Consider the following 13,322-nt stretch of genomic DNA (forward strand, 5'->3'; position numbering starts at 1 on the left):
TCAACTGTTTTTGTATCAAACACAACAAATGCTTGTATTTGTCTTAAAGACATTCCTCATGTCTTTGAAACTCTGCAGTTGTTTTCAAATGGTAAATGGTAAATGGTCTGTATTTATATAGCGCTTTACTATACCTGTAACGATACCCAAAGCGCTTTACACACATTCACCCATTCACACACATTCGCACACTGATGGCAGAAGCTGCCATGCAAGGCGCGAACCACTACCCATCAGGAGCAAGGTGAGAAAGGTGTCTTGCCCAAGGACACTACGGCAGCAACTGGGACAGAGTGGGATTCGAACCACCAACCCTCTGATCATTGGACGACCCACTCTACCACCTGAGCCACTGCCGCCCCAAATATACTATGGGATTCACTTAAAGTGATAGTTCAACATTTTGGTAAATTGGCCCATTGCCATAGCCTAATCTCTATAGTTTTAGGAGTAGGTTTGTTATCTTTAATTGTCGTTGTAAGCTATTTTTAGAATGGCGAAGCAGAGCGGCGAGCTGCTCAGAGCTACGCTACGGAGGCTAATGGGATTTCTTGGTTTCCCTCATCAAATACACAATCCAGCACCTTCAAAACGCTCTGGTGGACAAGTTGTGACCTGCACATTCACCACGTTATGAGATAATAACAGAACATTACCAGACAGAGTTGTTTTCGAGGTAAATTCATGCAAAACCGCTGATGCGCGTTTCCGTCGGTGGCAGTTTTTCAGCAAGCAGTCTCTGCATTTGCCTCTAAAACAACTCTGTCTCGTAACGTTCTGTTATTATCTCATAGCGTGGTGAATGTGCAGGTCACAACTTGTCCACCAGAGCGTTTTGGAGTTGTTGGATTGTGTATTTGATGAGTTTGATTTGGGAAACCAAGAAATCCCATTAGCCTCTGTAGCGTAGCTTTGAGCAGCTCGCCGCTCTGCTTCGCCGTTCTAAAAATAGCTTGCACCGACAATTAAAGGTAACGAACCTACTGCTATGACTAGGCCTAGGGATTATGGCAATGGTCCAATTTGCCGAAATGTTGAACTATCCCTTTAACAGTTTCTAGGTTCATGTCAAAATTGATGTATAAAAGTTGAAAAAAATCCCCCCCTTACCTATCATTCCCCTGTTGCAGAGCTTAAATGTGTAGGTGAAAGATCAAGTTCTCAAAAAAAAAAAAAAACTATGTTTTGGACGGTGTAGCCAGGTAACCTCATCCAGTAATCCACTCATGCCAAAGGGGATGAATACTTTTTGTCATCACTGTATTTATGAGGGTGCGGTGGATAGTAAAAGGGCTTCAGACCTCGGCAGCACTGACAGTCCATCCTCATAAACTGCTTTTAGATTTTGTCTCGGGTCGCTGACAAATAAATCAAACCTCTCTGACAGGGCTGTTGACCGTGCGTAGGCAGTAACTGTCTGTTTCAACACCACCACCACCACCACCGTCAACCATCAACACTTCATTTGTTTAATAAATCACAAGAGTGACACATGGAGAGACACAACGTTATGGACGTTACAGGTAAAACAGCTGCCAAAAAGGGGAGAGAAAACATGAAGCAGACGTTTAAACCCTGAAGGCAGACAGGAAGGTGGCAGTCACAATGAGGCGCTGGTCTCAACTGTGAATAACCTAAATTTAAATCTGCCTGTTTACATGCACACTATAATCAGATTAACGCAACACTAGGAGTATTCTCATGCAAATTTCTCAGTCTGGCTATCCTTGCCTTAGTAATAAGCTCATAATCATCTTTGGTTGTTTGGCTATTAACCCAGCTATAGATTTTTAGTGCAATCACTAAATCAATTTGAGCACTTAAAAGGATAGGACTGATTATATTTGGTGCTTTGAATTTACCCATGAACCCAAATTAGATTCGCTTGACCTGTTTTCATGATCACGAATGAATCTGTGACTCATCTGTTTTGGTTATCCCTCTTGGATAAAGCAGAATAGTACATCTGAGCATTAAACATGAGACTTTCAGAGATGGGTTTAACTTATATTGACTAACTGGCTCGAGTTACAATTTGCCGTCATTTAGGAAATTATTGAACATCCAACAGTTATTGATAAGGATAGTGGTGTCTGTATAGTGTTTTCCAGAATCTGGGTGTCATCTGTTTTAAAATAGTAATGAAAGCATAAATATGGAAATAATAATGGACCTTAAACTGAGCCTTGTGGGACGCCACATATTTTAGATGGGCAGTGGAGGATGAGGCCTTATCTGAGAATGCTCTGTAGGTTGAGGTATGATTTTAACCAGCAAAGGGCAATATCAGAGATGTTGACCCCCCTTCTCAAGAAATTTATTAGAAATGACGTTTAGCCTTTAGGTTAAAAACGTATAGGCCTACATAGCAACAGAAATCATATATTTAAACAGCACAAATCATTACATCATTACATTATCAAGCTGGGAAGGGACTTGAAGGAGCAGGGGGAAAAAATTATATTATATATACGGTAATTTATATTTTGTGTTTTAGTAAAGTGGTTGATGGGAGGATTTTCCCAAAACTGGATCTATCTTGTTACACCCTCCTTCATCTGTAAACACCAACTTTCAACTGACACATTACTGAACTTTCACAACCACTAGGTCACAGGTTGACCTGCATCTCAACCCAACTCTGTATCAGGGTCATTTGCTGGTTTAAGTTTACACTTATTGACTTATTCATCTCCCCGGGGGGGCAGGACTCTCACACTTCCAGCTAAATAACAAATCTGTCATCCCTTCTCCAAGTTTTCAGACATATACCTATAAAAGCTGCATTTCATTTAAATAACTCCCTATTGTGTTGCTGCTCACTGTGATATGGGGAAATGTGTTTAATGTATTGCATTGTGAGGTGGAGAGTAAACAGGATTTGTGTTGATTTCCTCCTCATTGTGTTGACCTGGGGGTTGGGGTTTGTCCCCACGACTGGCGCAGCACAGATGGAAGAGACCTGTTCTACTTTATAAGCCTCATAAAACAGAGACAGCTGCTCTGGGCTGGATCAAATCAGAAAACTACATCTGTCGGCTACAGTGGCCCTCATCTTCTAAGTGATGCATGGATAGGTTTATTTGGATATTAGCCTACAGTCTGACATGGTGGTTTGAAGCCCGGATTTTATTTGAGCCATTAAATGAGAGATTAAATTTCACCCATGGTGCCATGTGCAAGTCACTCTGACAATATGGTTGTCATGATGTTCGTCTTGATTTTTTTAATGAAGGAGAGAGAGTATGTACTTTATAGGTAAAAACATATTTGACAAATTATTCCATATATGTCTTAAAACATGGGTTTAGATCATCTTTAAAGGGATAGTTCACCCAAAATTCAAATTTCACTCATTATCTACTCACCCTCATGTCGCCTAAGGGCTGGGAGAAGGTTCAGCGTCCGAGTTACAGCGGGGCTCCGTGCAGCACTGCATGTCTATATGACGGTTGCAAACGGGGTTCACTTTTCTTCGTCCAAAAAGACACACCAAAAAACATCCAAATACCTCCATAGTGCTCGTCTGTAATGTCCCTCTTGTATTGAAGCCCCAACATGAGAAATTGTTCCGAAAAAATTAAATAAGTATAAGTTTTAAGCTTGTTTGTAGCGGAAGCTCCCAGCACTGCTCTTCCTGGTCCGTCCAAATCTTGCGCGATTTGCATTGACACCCAGTTCACGGCTCCGCAAATTGCGCGAGATTCCGGCAGAGCAACACTGGGAGCTTCCGCTACAAACAAGCTTAAAGACCCACTCCCGTGAAAATCGTGTTTTTTGAGCTTTTCACATGTTCCTGTGGCATTTTTCTTGTGTTAGAGCACATATCAGCAGAAAAGGAAGTGCAAAATTGCATTTCTGAGTTTTTCTGCCTTCAAACTGCTGTGAACCAATGGCAGACGCAAACTGGCAGTTTCAGGGAGACTGGAGTTGAGGGTGTCACAGCTCCAGGGGAGGGCACTAGTGCTACAAGCTCCCGCCCCGCTCTGCATCTGGCTCAGAGGTGAAAGGCTTGACAGCTCAGTGTAGCTGTCAAGGTATAACAGGTATAGCTCACCTGGTAGAGCAGCTGGCATTGTGAGCAAGGACTATGCTCCAGTCTGGGATCGAATCCCAGTGTGGAGTTTTATGCTAAACGCGCTGAATCTGTAATTGTACAATGTCCAGCTGTCAGCAAGCGGGGGGTGGGGTGCGAGGAGGTGGCTGGGCGGGTGCAGAGCAGCGCAGTCTCCGCCCACCCTCCAGAGGTGCATTGCTAATGTGCATGGCTAATGAGCTGGTTTTAAAATGGCCGAAAAGGGTCGCGGGAGTGGGACTTTAAAACATACTTCTTCTTTTTTTCGGAACAATTTCTCATGTTGGGGCTTCAATACAAGAGGGACATTACAGACGAGCACTATGGAGGTATTTGGATGTTTTTTGGTGTGTCTTTTAGGACGAAGAAAATCGAGCCCCGTTCGCAACCGTCATATGGACATGCAGTGCTGCACGGAGCCCCGCTGTAACTCAGAGAAGGCACGGAGGACTCTGAAACTTCTTCCAGCCCTTAGTCGACATGAGGGTGAGTAGATAATGAGTGAAATTTGAATTTTGGGTGAACTATCCCTTTAAACGATTTGGTTCAATGAATTTGTATATTCTCAGTCCCAGACTTCAGTGCCACAGAATTTGACTCTTGTTTGAATAACAAAATGATTGACTGATAAATTGGTCAATTGACAAAATACTAATGGACAGTTATTTCCCAAGCCCAAGACTTCTGAAACCTTTGATTCTCCTGCTTCTTACTAAGCTTGAGCTGGGCTGAGCTGAGCAGCAGTCTTCCTGCAGTTATTTCCCAAGCAAAACATACCAAAATTTCGTCCAAAAAAAATCCTATTTTATGTAATTTTTTTGGTTCCGGACAGTTGATCAGACAAACCAAGACAGTTTTACCTTGAGCTCTGGGAAGCTGTAACTGTAGTCTATGGTCAAATGTTTAAAAAAAGGCACCATAAAACCAGACATTAAATTACAACCCTGTATTTTTAATGTTTTCTGAAATGTTTTACTTGGATACTTGGGTCTTAGTATAAATGTATGAATCTAACTTTTTTAACTTCGCAATCTGTTGTATCTTATCATAAATCAAATGATGCTTACAGGAATATGTGATCATACAGTACATGTGTCCACTGTCATTAACTCCTGACTCTTGGCTGCCTGTCACACTGGTGATGTAATATAAACTTCTTCAACGACTGCACTCACAGTATCCCATGAATTTCCTTTCTGCCAAGAATGTGCAATGTTAATATCACTTTGCATAAAAGATCCTCTGTGTGCGGGTGGGCGGCCTGCAGCAGCAGATGTGGTGTAGGCTATGTACGGGACAAGTCAGGACATGTTGACGTAGCTCGCTATCATCCAAAGTACAAATCAACTTCACTTCAATCTTTGCATACTGTGACAGAACCGCTGTAGGGAACATTGTGGACAACTGTAAAGTGCAGATGACTGTCAGGTAAAGTGTCTCTGCTGAAACTGAAAAGATGTTGAAGGAAACTAAATGATCCCCCTGGGTACTTAGAAACTGTCAAACAGCTCGCGGGCTTACGATGTATAAATGATGAATGATTTCATAAGATGTATTTGCTTCTGGTGTAATCGTGTGTCTTACTCTTAGTTTTTGAGTTCCAACATCTGTCAGAGCCTGTTAACACTCTTCAAACAATGGACGTATCCAGCTGTAATGACAGCAGTAACGAAAACCAGAGGAAAAGTTCATCCACTGGAGGCAAAACTGTTACATTTCTATGGGTTTTTTTGTTGTTGATGTTGTTTTTGTCGACAAATCTCATAAAAATAACAATGTGTTTGATGTTTTTCATTTGTAAAAACATAAAAATTTACTAGAATAAACACAAATCTTCTATTTTCAACTAGGTCTATAAAAACCAAAAATACATCTCTCTGAATGGTAGTGGGATTATGACTTGGGCACACACTGCAAAAACTGAAAATCTTTCCAAGAATATTTGTCTTTTTTCTTGTCAGAATGTCTCAATTCTAGTCAAAACTAAACTCTTTCCACTTAAGATAAGACTCATCCCCTAAAAAATAACTTGTTTTTAATAAGTAGAAAAATCTGCCAGTGAAAGCAAGTTTTTTGTGCTTGAAAAACTTGCTCCACTATCAGATTTTTCTACTTATTTCAATTGAAAATATGCTTGGAATAAGTAAAAAGTGTCTTAAAAACAAGCTATTTTTTAAATGTGATTAGTCTTAATTAGATTTGTTTTGACTAGAAATGACATTTTGACTCGAAATAAGACAAATATTATTGGTAAGATATAGGAGTTTTTGCAGTGCATCATACAGTAGAAATGCATGTCCGTCATGCAATCATCTAGATACACTTCATGGTGAAAGTGACTTGCGTTAAATGACCCTTGAAAGATGAGCCGCTCTGATCCCCCACCCCGACCGATCAACACTCCAGCTTCCTGTTTGGCCTCAGAGTGCCGACCACTTCGCTGCGCTGACGGTTTCCCTCTCTGATGATTGTGTGTGGGCCCCAAACGATTTGTTGTTGCGTTACCCAGATCTGAAGATGATCCTCCTGCAGTCGTTTCAATATTAACCAATACATTGGTACTTAAATTCCGCCAAGTGGTGGCGACAACCTCAGAAGATCTCTTCCAGATGTCTGAATCAAAATCTCCCACACTCAGCTCTTTCCAATAGTGTTCAAAGAGCTCCCGAAGGATCCCAGCACTCCCCAAACATGTCCGCTTCTTCAGAGCCCTGTGGTCTTGTTTCATTTCCAGAGAATTACTACAACCAAGCCACTTCTAATTATACAGCCTTGTTTACTACTTACACATTCACAGGCCTGTAACAAGCTTTATGGATGGGGAAAGAGTTGACCTCCCTCCCCTGACATCCCCCCAGGGACTCTCATTAGCTGGACAACATTGCTTAGGTCCAGTTGAGCTAAAGGTCTGGAAAACACAGGGAACTGTGTGGGCTGCAGTAGAAAATCACATTAATAATGTCTAACCCTATGTTTTTGTGTTCCTCCTCTGCTTTTTTTAATATGTATTACAAAGGAAATTCTTTATTTTACAGCCCTGTAATTTATAGGCAACTTGTATTTAAATATCTAAGATGATTACTGAAAATAACTTTCTAAGTTGCTATTAATTATTGTGAAATAGAGTTGAATTTCACTCTGTAAATGTCCAGTTGAAGTTGAAAATCATCAAATCAAGACAAAACATGTGCAAGCATTCAAGTAAGCATACAATATAATGCAGAATTAAGTGTCCAGAGACATATACTGTATGATAAATATTAACTTTTTTTTTGCACCAAGTTCATATTTTCTTATAAATTATTCAGCTGCACTGGGACTTCTGAGTTTTAACTGGAGAGGAAAAGTTGCAGCTGTTTTTGGTCTAAAAATAATTCCCAAGTTGTCATACATGTATCAACCTTTTTTTTTATTGATAACTCAGGAAATGTAAAATATATCCAGACATTACACTTAGACTTTGATTTTCCCATAGGCCTGATGTGTGAATCAGTTTATCCATCCTTTTCCTCTTATTTCTTGTTTCTATGTGAATGACATGATTAGACTTGAATTACACAAAAGCTTGGTCAGCTCTTTTGTCTGTGTTTCCTTTTCCCAGTAAACACAGCTTGTATGTTTCAAGGACATACCTTTAACACCAAGCGTTTGATTTACTGTCAAAATCTCCAATGCATCCACCGGTGAGAGGGTCCTCATATAAGCTTGATGTCCCTCACGAAAAGCATACCTGAGGGAAGGAAAATAGGCCATTGTATTAGAGTCGTATTATTTCCTTAGTGTTTCAAACTCAGATTAATGTATCCTGGTGTTGCCGTATTGTTCTTATCAGGGAGGAGGGTTTTACGGACTTTATTGTTGAATCATAGATTATGTTGCCCAAAGTGAGGAAATGCAGGCGAGGGTCTTTGGCTCCTGCTTTCCTGCAGTCCTGAGGTTAAGGGAAGGAGGTGGCTGCTGGCAAATCTATTGTTGGGAGCATTTTATGTCTTGATTTCTGGAAATCTCATGTGGAACAGTAGGTGTAAAAGTAAAAGTCAGAGCCAGTAAAACGATGCTGAGGTCACTCATTCCTGATTCCTCACCTGCGGTCATGGAGATGGTCACGGTCTTCGGCTTCGGCTAAATTGGATGGTTAGACACTGCTCTTATGTCAGATTTGAAAATGATAAATACATTTTAAAAAATGGATCCTAAGAAACCAGTCATGTCAGCATTAATCATTGCATTTATTTCTAATCTAAATTATTTTTTAACTTTGTCAATGTATGAAGTATTTTAATAACTGTATGTTCCTATTTCCTTCTGTTATGAAATATGTTTTGTACCTGAATGTTTGTGATGTGTGAGCGGTTGTACCTACTATATATGCACATCTGTATGGATGTTTGTTTTGTTATGTAAATTGACAATTTTTATCTTTTTATTGTTCTTACTCACCTGTCGGGACTACGGATGGAAAGTAGCTAGTAAGCTAAATCCGGTACAAAGCATCTTCTCTCATTTTGAGACCAATGTTATTTTGTACATTGTCCCTTATACAAATAAACTTATTAAACTAAACTAAAATAAAATAAACTGACATTTGTGTTCTCGTTTTGCAGTACTTGCACAAATATCTGTGACACCTTTTATGTGAATGACTGAGACAACTCTGAGGAGAAAATATGCACCACTATCCCAGTGTTTATAATGACACTACACCTCCCCTTCCTCAGAGCCGTAAGGTGGACGTAGTAAGACAGCACATCAAATTGAACACTTATTTTCTAATGAAACCCATTCTTACGACGTTGCATCACTGGAGCTGCCACAATATGAGTTTCCAACTTCCAACTAAATAAAGTTCACATCAAGGAACAGGTCGTATTTAAAGCTGGGAAAGTTCTGTTGTATCTGACTTGGCACTTTAGCGTTACAAAAGTGGACGAAAGCTAAATAAATATAGATGCCTCATGTCAGCCAAAGTCCATCCTTCAGTGTAATTAAACCCAGATTTACTGGATATACTGTTACATTGTCCCCGAACAGTATTTTTACCCTCACATGACTCATGAGTCTGTGAGCATCCAACTGTCTTGAGGGGACAGAATGACGAGGCTGTTCGCCATCTCTAAAGAGAGAATGTGACACTGATATATAAATACATCAGAGTGATGAGTGTGCAGCTCTCCCATTGTTTTAAATGTCTGCTCTTGAGGCAGATCCTCACTAGAGCAGGTGTGTGCTTGCTTGTTTCATCAGTCTTATAATCTTTGTGCATGTGCGAAAGAAACATTAGGTAACTTCATCCACCAACACAGGCCATGAGATGCAGTTAGCTAATGAGCTAGAGCTGGAAAAAAGCTCCTGTTGAAAAAGAAGTATAATCACTCAACTTCCAAGTCTGGGTAATGAGAATACAGTTACCTTGTCAAAACTGGTGACCCTCAAAGTTAAAATGTCATTAGGACCGTTTCCTGCACTGCTACCCATTAAACTAATTGCACTAATGATAGCTAGTGTGTTGTGTGGCATTAACAACAGACATTTGTCACTTTTATGTCTGCTGCAGCTGCTTCCCAGTATTGTGGCGCCTCGGCTACGTAAGCACAATGTGCGGACAGCCAGACGCAGCGGGTCAGTGGTTCTCCAGCCCGCAGTGAAACAGAGTCGTGGGAGGTCCAGAGACCCTGGTTCTGTTTTTGGACATATAATCACAAACAGGAAGTCCCTGCAAGCCAGTTACACAGGGCCACTTCCTCCTTTTGTTTACTGGGGGGGTTGAATCAAACTCCCAAAGACAAAGTGGTACCAATGTTTGCTGCCCCAGCATCCACTCTGCTCCCCAGCGCTCTGGCTCTGGTTGGATTAACCTCTTTTTTTTTGGTGTTTTATGTCAGAAATAATAACTCAATCAACTCATATTTCAAACCTCAAAACTGTACCGATCTTCACATTTAATTAAAGGTGGATATTGCCTCCGTGACCTCAAAAATAGGTTTCTGTTTCAGCTGTTCTGACCAGTATAGCCGCCAACACACCTGCTCATACAAAAATGGGCAAAGAAATGGGGCAAGTGTTAAGCCAAGACTTGGGTGCATGTCGGCTTGTGACTGGCATATACTCACCCAGCTGTCACTAAATGTGGTGCACCCTCAATTATGCAGATATTAAAGCCCAAATAGGATTAATTTAATAAAACTGAGTTAAATGAAATACGTCAGAGTTTGTTTCAGTTTGCAGAATCTTTCAGAAATCACGTTTAAATTAAACTTTTTATAGAACAAACTGTGTTTTTTTTAATGAAATACAGGCCAGATGTTGAATGTTGTTAAATTTGAAAAGTTGCAAAGATGTTGACAAAACTTTAAACTTAAATGTCATGGACAACATGTTTTGCATAAAAAACTGTTATTTTAACCCCTGCTAGCTCATGTACATCTGTGTGAATCAAAGTTCAACTAGTCATCTGACTAAAGCTGACAAGCTGCTTTTGCATTGCACAATTATCTTTTAAATTACCGCATGATAAAGTCAGGCTCACCCACGCCAGAAAATGCAGAAACGTTATACGTTACACAATGCATTTCACTGGCGAACAGCTTCCACAGTGCAGATTTCCCTTTCAAAGGAATGCATGTAGCCTGTTGTGGCTTAAGACGTAGTGTGACACACCTCTGAGCCACTGTTCCCAGGCACAATCCCTTTGTTCCTTAAATATTTGATAATTACCACAGAGAGAGCTCTCACCCCCTCTGCATACCACCACAGGTTACCTTTGTGTGCTCCGTCTGCTGAGGAAAAATCTTCCACTCCTTGTTTCGTGTGAAGGCTCATGGAGCCATTATGCAAAAAAAGAAAAAAAGGACTATTTTTGCAAGAGCAAGTGGTTTAATGGAAAAAATAATATCAGAGGCCTTGTCATGAGGATGCAAAGGCTTGTCAGGCGGATTATGTGTTACCTTAAATGTTAACTTCCCAGTGTTGCACTGAGACTTATTTGCCTGAGGTGCAGCCAGGAAAAGAAGAAGAAACGCTGTGTTTGAGTGAGTTTGGGAACTATGCAGCTTTTCCCTTATTAGGATTTCCCAATGGACTCTGTTATTCCACTTCTCTTCCATCCGACCGTCGCTCGTTCCATCTTTCAAACTGGGGCTTCTCCCTTCTCACTTCAAATCTATTTATTTCACCTTTGTTACTCCAATTACCATCTGGATGTCAGTTGCTCTCCAATGTCACGCCCCTCCTCTGTTTTAGCCTTTCATTCTGTTTTCTCTTTAAACATTTCACTCCCACACACAGTGATGCTCATCATGTGTCAGAGGTCCAGGCTTGTTTTCACAGTTTTCAGCTGATACTTCTAGCAAAATATGAAAATCATTTAATTCACAAGCCATGAATAAACTTTTTTTTGTTGCCTGAAAAAAATCGAGAGCTGTCACATTCAAAAGAGTTTTTCAGTGAGACAATCTTGATCACTGTTGTTGTAGCTTTGGTCATTTTCCAAAACAAAGAAGCCTAGAAATGAAGCTAAATCTGTCAAACAAAACACACATTCAATGATGCCAAATTTTGCATGATGATGTCACCGAAGGGCACCATATTCTCCAACGGTGAATCACTTCCTGCTGAATGAAGGCCACCACCTAACATTATAGTTAGGTACGTCACCTTTTCCCAGTCGCGGCCCATTTTGCTCCAGTTCTGGCATTCCCACTTTTTCTTTTAATGCCGTCGCAGAGACAGGCCTCTCTTGTGTGCGCACATTTTTGAGACATTAGACGGACAGGAAACGGAGCAAAGAGAGACGTAAACGTACAACATGAGCTGCCAGTGAAACCTGTCTGTTTGAAAGTAAGGGTGTGGTTATTTTCTGTAACTCCTGGACAAATCTGCTCCGAGTGTAACAGCTGTCCTACAAAATCCAAACACAACTGACTGTAATAAGTGAATGTCACAGAGCAGACGTCTTTGTCGGATCTGAGTGTGTGTGTGTGTGTGTGTGTCCTATGGAAAGTAAACTCTTTTCATAAATGCTGAATGGCAGAAATGCTGAATGACAGATTGCACTGAGTAACTGAGGCTAATGGAGCCGAGGCAGGACCGAACCTGACATCATGACTTTGGGCTGGAGAAGAGGAAAAAACCTTATTATTTCTGACTCGAGAGTGTTTTTCCATGATGAAGCTTACCTCTGTGTTTCTATTCACACCAATTAAATTAAAAACACTTTGGACCAATTCATGAACAAGTGAAGACAGACACATGACAAACTGTAGCCTACATTGCTGCTTTTGAATTAGCTGGGTTGAATCAATCAATCAGTGTTTGCTATTGCATTTTATTTGCCACCAAAGATGTAAAGCTTAGGGTGGATTCAGACATGTGGCTCATTTGCTTTGTTCTGATTTAGGGGCTAAAACGATGCAATTGTTGCATTTTTCTTTTGGGTAGTGTGTGTTCACAATGCAACAGTCCCAAGTGGCCATGCACGAACCAGTAACTGTTCTCTCATTGGTCAGAAATCTTACTCAGACGAAGGAGGAAGAGGAGGAGGTTACCCGGGAAAAACAAAAACCAGGAATAGAGGTCTCAACGGGCCTGAGAATGAAAACCTGACCCAGCTGACCCATGGTTGAAGCCTGGACTCGGCCCAATCTGAGTGATTTCCTATATTTTTGGCCCAAACCCGATCAGAACCCGGCCAAAAGAAAAAGACAAGTCATCCTATATATTTTCGGCCCGAACCCAGTCCAAACCCGTTGAGAACCATGGAAAATCAGCAGCGTGTTGCGTGTCGTGTCAGTTGCTGAGTTGATTACGAACCACTGCAGGGCTCGAGATGAGACCATCCCTTCTTGGCAATCTCGGCCCGCTTGCTTCATCCTGTATCTTCACATCTGCCCAAATGAAGCGAACTTGTTTTCGGAACAACTGCTCCAAATGAGTCAGGTCTGAATACACCCTTATTGTTGCTGTTAGAAGAGCTCATACAGGGAAAGTACAGGGAAACGTAAACTTAAATGCAAAAAGGGTTTAGCGTGCACTGCAGAGGACCACAGGTGTGGAATGAACTTTGTGACACTAAAAATCATCTTTATCTGCTTTTAAAAAGAAGAACATGTTAAACTTGTTTTATTGTGAAGTATCGATTACTCCAGTGAGCCATTGTTTACTAGTATTTGATATGTATCTACAACTTATTGCTTATCTATAGTATCTTAATTATTAAATTAATTATGGATTTATGGTAATAGCTGCTTCA

Source organism: Trachurus japonicus, chromosome 9 (assembly GCF_045865225.1).
Source record: "Trachurus japonicus isolate A0001 chromosome 9, Traja_1.0".
Taxonomy (NCBI): domain Eukaryota; kingdom Metazoa; phylum Chordata; class Actinopteri; order Carangiformes; family Carangidae; genus Trachurus; species Trachurus japonicus.